Source organism: Mus musculus, chromosome 9, assembly GCF_000001635.26.
Source record: "Mus musculus strain C57BL/6J chromosome 9, GRCm38.p6 C57BL/6J".
NCBI lineage: Eukaryota > Metazoa > Chordata > Mammalia > Rodentia > Muridae > Mus > Mus musculus.
Genome location: NC_000075.6, coordinates 67,641,143 through 67,649,118, shown reverse-complemented (window position 1 = coordinate 67,649,118; position 7,976 = coordinate 67,641,143).

Below are 7,976 nucleotides of genomic sequence, written 5' to 3'. Positions count from 1 at the left end.
CAAGAGAGTTGCACGGCTAAGCACTGCAGTAGAAGGGCTCTGCGGCATATATGAGCCTATTCTAGGGAGACATGTCATCTTTCAAGAAGGTTGAGTGTCCAAGTGTCCTTCTCCCCAGGAAAAACGACACAGGAGCAGGTCAGGGTTGCTCTGGGTAAAAGCCTGTGAGCCTAAGAGCTAATCCTGTACATGGCTCCTTTACCTGCACACTGGGGATTTGACCTCTATCTCCACTCTCATTAATATGGGTGGCCTATTGCTCTTATTAAAAGAAAAGGGGGATCTGTGGGAAGCCGCCCTCACATTTGCCATTATAAGATGGCGCTGACAGCTGTGTTCTAAGTGGTAAACATAATCTGCACACGTGCAGGGGCAGTTTTCCCGCCATGTGTTCTGCCTTTCTCATGATGACAACTGAGCCGATGGGCTGCAGCCAATCAGGGAGTGACACGTCCTAGGCGGAGGATAATTCTCCTTAAAAGGGACAGGGTTTTGCCATTCTCTCTCTTGCTTTCTTGTTCTTGTTCTTTTTCTTGCTTTCTTGCTCTCTCTTGCTCTCTTGCTCTCTTGCTCTCTGGCTCCTGAAGATGTAAGCAATAAAGCTTTTGCCGCAGAAGATTCCGTTTTGTTGCGTCTTTCCTGGCCGGTAGCGAACGCGTGTAAAAACCCTTTATTTCCTCAGTCCCTTTCTGGGAGGCCCTTGGCAGCCTCTGTTCTCGTGCCCACTTTGGCTCTGTGTCTTTGCCCCCTGGTTAGTTCTGCACTATCACTAGTATATTTTGTTGGTCATGATATGTCCCTGCTTCTCTAGACTCAAAAAAAAAAAAAAAAAAAAAAAAGAATGGTAGAAAGGGGCCATGAGTATAAAGCAGTCTTGAAAGGATGCTCAAGATGACAGGCAGAGCGTTGCTTGGCACCCACTAGCCTCTGCAGCATGGCGAGCATGTGCATAGAATAGCAGGCACGTTCTGACCAAACGTGGAACTTGCTGTGTTGTTTTGAATGAAAATTGTTCCCCATGGGCTCATGTGTTTGAATACTTGGTCCCATTGTATGAGGGACGTTATGAAACTTTTAGGACATGGAGACAGACTCCTGGGAGGAATTATGTCACAGTGGGTAGGGGGCCAATTTGAGAGTTTATAACCTCACCCCAATCCAGCTTGCCCTCTCTGTTCTCTACACAAGGCTCTGGCTGCCTGCTTCCATGCCATCCCTGAATTATGGACCCTCCCTTCAGAACCAAAAGCCAAAAAACAAACAGACAAACAAAATAAACTCTTCCTTAAGTTGCTTCTGATCATAAGTTTATCATATTAAAAGAAAGAAGGGGGCTTGGGAGATGGCTCAGTGGTTAGAAGCACACACTGCTCTTCCTGAGGACTTATGTTTGATTCCTAGCACCAGCATTAGGGAGCTTAAAACCACCACTTATAACCCCAGCTCCAGGGGGCCCTGACACCTCCTACCTCCATGAGCGCTTGCCCTCATGTGCATATACCACTCCCTTTACACTTAATTAAAATAATTAAAAGAAAAGCAACTAATACCCCTATCTTGAGAGTACAGAAAAATACAGACATATTCATAGAGCAATAGGCTATGTTTTATAGTTCCTAAAATATTCTATTACATTCATTTATTATGGTGAGAGAGATGTGGAGGTCAGAGGACAAGTTTCAGGAGCTGATTTTCTCCATGTACCATGTGGGTCCCGGGATCACAACCTGGTCATCAGCCTTGATGTGTCAAGCACCCTTACCCTTGGGGCCATCTCTCCATCCCATGTCTAAAATTCTTCAGGCAACATTTCTGAGACCTACAGGATTGTAAGGAACCAGATCAACCAGGTGAAGATCGGTGGACATGGGTGTGCCTCGGAATGACAGAATTCCCCAGATGTAGTGGTCTCTGCATCCTTACCACCTGGATCTTCAGGAAGAGATGAGGCTAACCTAGAGCCGGCAGAATGGGAGGACCTGGTCATCGGGATGAGAAGCCAAGGGAATTGTGGCTTGCAGGCCTCTGCTTAGTGACAGATGCAAGTCTCTAGAAGGAGTGCCCAGCACTTTGCATGTCTGCTTCCCTCCCACTTCCAGTCCTACCAGACTCTCTATGCAATCTGCAGTAGTCATCTCCATGGAGATTTCATCCCTGGAGAAGATCATTTCCATCTTCTTAGCTTTCTCTAAAGGGAATAACCAGAACTAATTTCAGGCTGGGTGAGAATTGTTTCTTTTTCTTATAGATATCTAGGTTCTGTGTATATTTGGGGAGAGTTTTTTTTTTTTTTCCAAAAAATTGTAATCAGAATACTGTGCTGGATACAATGTGTCAACTTGACACAAACTATAATCATCTGAGAGGAGAAAACCTTGATTGAGGAAACACCTCCATGAGATTAGTCTGTGAATCTGGGCAGTAGTGGCAAATATCTTTAATCCAACACTCTGGAAGCAGTGGATCTCTGAGTTCAAGGCCAGCCCAGTTTACAGAGTGAGTTCTAGGTTAGCCAGAGCTGTTACCCAGAAAAAATCTGTCTTGAAACAAACAAAAACCAACCAACCAAACAACAACAACAACAACAACAACAAGATTGGATGAGGAACCAGCACATAGAGCTTTTCTTACTTAGTGATTGATGGAAAAGGACCCAGCCCCTTGTGGGTGGTGCCATCCCTGGGCTGGTAGTCTTGGGTTCTATAAGAAAGCAGGCTGAGCAAGCCAGGAGAAGCAAGCTAGTAAGCAGCACCCCTCCATGGCTTCTACATTAGCTCCTGCCTCCAGGATTCTGCCCTACTTGAGTTTCTGTCCTGACTTCCTCTGGTGATGAGTACTGATTTGGAAGTGTAAGCTGAATTAACCCTTTCCTTACCAACTTGCTTAATGGTCATGGTGTTGCGCCACAGCATTAGAAAGCCTGAGAGAGAAACATTGACACATACACACAACCATGACAGTATGACAAAATGAAAGGATCAACTGCTCCTAAAGGGACTTAGACTTTAAAAAAAAAACTTTTAGATTTTTAATTTTTATTTTATGTGTATGGCAGTTCGGCTTACATTGGTGTTTGTGTATCACGTGCATACCTTCAGACGTCAGAGAGGTCATTGGTTCCCTTGGAACTGGAGTTACAGATAGTTGTAAGAGTCCATGAGGATGATGGGAATCATACCTGTGTCCTCTGGAAGAGTGGCTGTCTCTCCAGACTTGGACTATTTAAACCTCTGAAGGCCAACAAACAAAAAGCTGAAACTGAAAACTTTTCAGTTTTCATTTGACAGGGATTTAGAAGGGCTTAGAACCTTCTTGTTTCGAGTTTTATGACGGTATCTTTTGGAAATTTGAACATAAATATCCCAGTTCAAAAGATTCTGAGATGCCGCCAGATGGTGGTGGTGCACACCTTTAATCCCAGCACTCGGGAGGCAGAAGCAGGCGGATTTCTGAATTCGAGGCCATCCTGGTCTACAAAGTGAGTTCCAGGACAGCCGGGGCTATACAGAGAAACCCTGTCTCGAAAAACCAAGAAAAAAAAAAAAAGATTCTGAGATGCCAAGAACATTTTTTTTTCAGGGAGATTCTACAGCCAAGTTTATCCCTCCTCTTGTTAGTGCTAGATTTAGAATGTCCTCTCTTCAAAGCCTCTAATGAATTGTGGGTTCATGAATATTCAGGCAACATCAGCTTTTTTTCTTGGATGAAAACAAGCCTGATGGTTGCTCTCCATTGTCCATTGGACGGGATCTCAGATGGCCTAGGAGACAAGACTCCACACATGTCTGTGAGGCATTATCTACATTAGGGTAACTGAGGTGGGACGACTCACCCTGAGTGTGGGCAGCCTGGGCCCCTTGACAAAGTGAGCTGAGAACCAGCGTTCACTGCTCTCTGCTACTTGGCCATGGACACACTGTGACCAGTAAGCTTCTGCTGCAGTGACCGCCACATTGGGCTCAAACTGTGCATCACAATAAACCCCTTTCCCTTAGCTTGCTCCTGTTAGGCTGTTTTATCACAGCAATAGAAAAGGTAAATTGTAGTCTCCCCTTCCCTAGCCTGAAACCTGCTTGCTCAGGGGTGGAGCTTCCTGCTCATTCGTTCTGCCACGCCCACTGCTGGAACCTGCGGAGCCACACTTGTGCACCTTTCTACTGGACCAGAGATTATTCGGCGGGAATCAGGTCCCCTCCCCCTTCCTTCATAACTAGTGTCGCAACAATAAAATTTGAGCCTTGATCAGAGTAACTGTCTTGGCTACATTCTTTTCTCTCGCCACCTAGCCCCTCTTCTCTTCCAGGTTTCCAAAATGCCTTTCCAGGCTAGAACCCAGGTTGTGGTCTGCTGGCCGGACACAACAGTAAATGATACAGCAACTGGTTAAAAACTTCAAGATAGGGCGGGGCAGTGGTGGCGCAAGCCTTTAATCCCAGCCCTTGAGAGGCAGAGGCAGGTGGATCTCTGAGTTCAAGGCCAGCCTGGTTTTCATAGGGAGTTCCAGTCAAACTGAGACTATATGACCAGACCTCATCTTTTTTTTTTTTTTTTTTACTTTTGGTTTTTCAAGACAGGATTTCTCTGTATAGCCCCCACTGTCCTGGAACTCACTTTGTAGACCAGGATGGACTCGAACTCAGAAATCCACCTGCCTCTGTCTCCCGAGTGCTGGGATTAAAGGCGTGCACCACCACGCCTGGCTCAGACCTCATCTTTAAAACACAGAAAAACTCATGAGAACTTTGCAATGGAAAGATCAGATGATGCTTCCTGAATGTACTGGTTATAACCATTTTGAACCAGGTTGCTGGTACATGACTTTTATCCAAGCATTAGGGAGAGAGAGGCAGGAAGATCTCTGTGAGTTGGAGGTCAGCCTGGTCTACAGAGCTAGTTCTAGGACAACCACTACTACAAAGAGAAACCCTGTCTCCAACAACAACAAAAACCTACACATACACACACATATACACACACATATATACTCCCATACACACACACACATACACACACACACTTTTCAAAATGTTGTTCCCCCGGTACTATACACTCCTGATATGACACAGAGCAACTCTGAAATATTCTTTTCTACAAGTCAAACCTGAACCAAATCAACTGAATCAAGTTCAAGTTTGCACAGGAGAATAGAGAGTTAAATCTTATCATAACCCAGCAATACCTAGATCTAGAATACAGAACATCTACATTACAGTGAGAAGCTTTCTTTACCTTGAAGCTATAGAAAAAAAAATGAAAATAGGCTACTCTGGGTATTTAGATTAAAAGACTTAAGAGACACAGAAATCAGGACAGGGAGTGTATATAGTTCAGCCTGTAGAGTAGCTTTGAAGACTGGGAGCCCGGCTTGCATATCTAGCACCACAAAAGTCAGACATGGTAGTGCATGCCTGTAATCCCAGCATTTGGGAGATGGAGGCAGGAGAATCAGAAATTCAAGATCATCCACAGCTACATAGTGACTTAGTCATCCCAGTCAGCCAGACGCATGAGAACTGTCTAGAAGAAAGAAAAGAAAGAAGGGAAGGCAGGCAGGAAGGAAGGAACTGGGGAAACAAATCTAATGTTTGAGATTTAAAGTATAATTCAAGGGTGCTCCCAGGGTCACACGGAGACGCACATGAATAAAGTGAGAGTAACCCAGTAGGGCAACTCTCTTTATAAACGGATGCACAAGGATGTGATGTGCTTAGCACAAGCACAAGCTCACCAGGGTAGGAAGTTCAATATCTTTTTACTCTGAAGTAGAGAGACAATTCTGTCACACCACATTGATGGGGGCTCTGGGGGCTTGAAGCCACACTCCAACTTGATTGGCTAATTCATAATTGGTACAAAGGGGGAGGGTGTGCTAGAGAGTCAAGTCTCTGGAAGTTCTGGCATCCAGAGTTTGGGCAAAGATGGGTATAGATTACCAGCCTCTGGTGGGCTATGAAGCTTTGAAGAACAAAGAAGACTTTCACAGAGGACATACCCTGTAACTCCATCCATGGGTATTTTGTTCCCCCTTCTAAGGATTGAAGTATCCATGCTTAGGTCTTCCTTCTTCTTGAGTTTTACGTGTTTTGTGAATTGTATCTTGGGTATTCCGAGCTTCTGGGCTAATATCCACTAAAATACCCATGGAAGGAGTTACAGAGACAAAGTGTGGAGCAGAGACTGAAGGAATGACCATCCATACACTGCCCCACCTGGAGATCTATCCCATATACAACCACCAAACCCAGGCACTATTGTGGATGCCAACAAGTGCTTGCTGACAGGAGCCTGATATAGCTCTCTTCTGAGAGGCTCTGCCAGTGCCTGACAATTACAGAAATGGATGCTCACAGCCATCCATTGATGCACAGGGTCCCCAATGAAGGAGCTAGAGAAAGTTCCCAAGCAGCTGAAGGTGTTTGCAGCCCCATAGGAGGAACAACAATATGGACTAACCAGTACCCCCAGAGCTCCCTGAGACTAAACCACCAACCAAAGAAAAAACATGGTGGGACTCATGGCTCCAGCTGCATAAGTAGCAGAGAATGGCCTAGTCGGTCATCAATGGGAGGAGAGGCCCTTGGTCTTGTGAAGGCTCTATGCCCCAGTATAGGGGAATGCCAGGGCCAGGAAGTGGGAGTGGGTGGGTTGGGGAGCAGAGGGAGAGGGAATGGGATAGGAGATTTTCCGAGGGGAAACCAGGAAAGGGGATAACATTTGAAATGTAAATAAAGAAAATATCTAATAAAAAAGATTAAAGTGAACCTAAAAAAATGTACACTCAGGGAGGTGTGGTGGTGAACACCTGCAATCCCAGCACTTGGAAAACTGAAGCAGGAGGATTGCAAATTTGAGGCTATCCTGATTTACCCTAGTGAATTCTGAGTCAGCCTGGGCTACATAGGGAGATCTTTGTCTTAAAAAGAAAAAGAAAGAAAAAAAAATCCAGGATACACACAAATAAATGAAAAATAAAAGCTAAGAGAATTGAGTTGCAGTATTCTGAGATTGTTTGGTGACTGGGTTCATTTGTATACTTTTGGGTTGTTACACATTTCTAGAATTTCATGGCAGCATCCTGAGAATAAAGCCAACCCATTGAGAAATAGTAACAAATGAAGAAGAGGGTTCACTGTTTGTAGAAAAAAGTGAAGGTATGTCTAGGTTTGTATATGTGTAGAATTTGATACAAGGATACTCAAGAAGCTGGTTAACACAACACTGACCTGAACTAATTAATCCCAGCACTTTGGAGTCAGAGACAGGTGGATCTCTTTGAGTGAGGGCAGCCTGCTTCACATAGCAAGTTCCAGGATGACCAGAGCTACACACTAGAGACGAGAGTAGGGGGAGAGGGGGAGAGATAAAGAGAGAAAGGAACTGGGGGGAAAGATAAAGATAGAGAGAAGAAGCAGCAAATGTTATTTTGTTGTCTGCATTTGAACCCAGGACTTCTCACATACTAGGCAAGCCCTCTTTGAGAGAGGTGCAGCCCTTAAGTGCACTGCCAGACGGTGATGGGAGACATTGTGTCCAGAAGGAGATACAAAAGGAAAGAAGTTAGTTTTTACAAAGTTGCCCTCCTTTCAGTGTGTCATTGATTTCTTTTGAACTTTGCAGAAGTTTTGTCATTTACCTGAGACTTGCAGACTGAGCATTTGAGGCCCCCTTCCGCTGAGCTAATCTGTCTGACAGTGCTTTGAGCCCTGTATTGTAGGGCAGAAAGTGAAGAGTCAGGGCTGGAGAGATGGCTCAGCACTTGTTGCTTTGGCAGAGGACCCATGGGCTTAACTCCCAGCACCCACATGGCAGTTCACACACTGAGACTACAGCTTATCAGATGCCCTCTTCCTGTCTCTACTGGCACTGAATATATGGTGTCCATGCATACATGCAGGCAAGGAAATCATACATGTAAAATAAACTGTTGGGTCAGGCATTCATCAGTACCCAAACCAGGTTTCGTGGCAATCCACCAG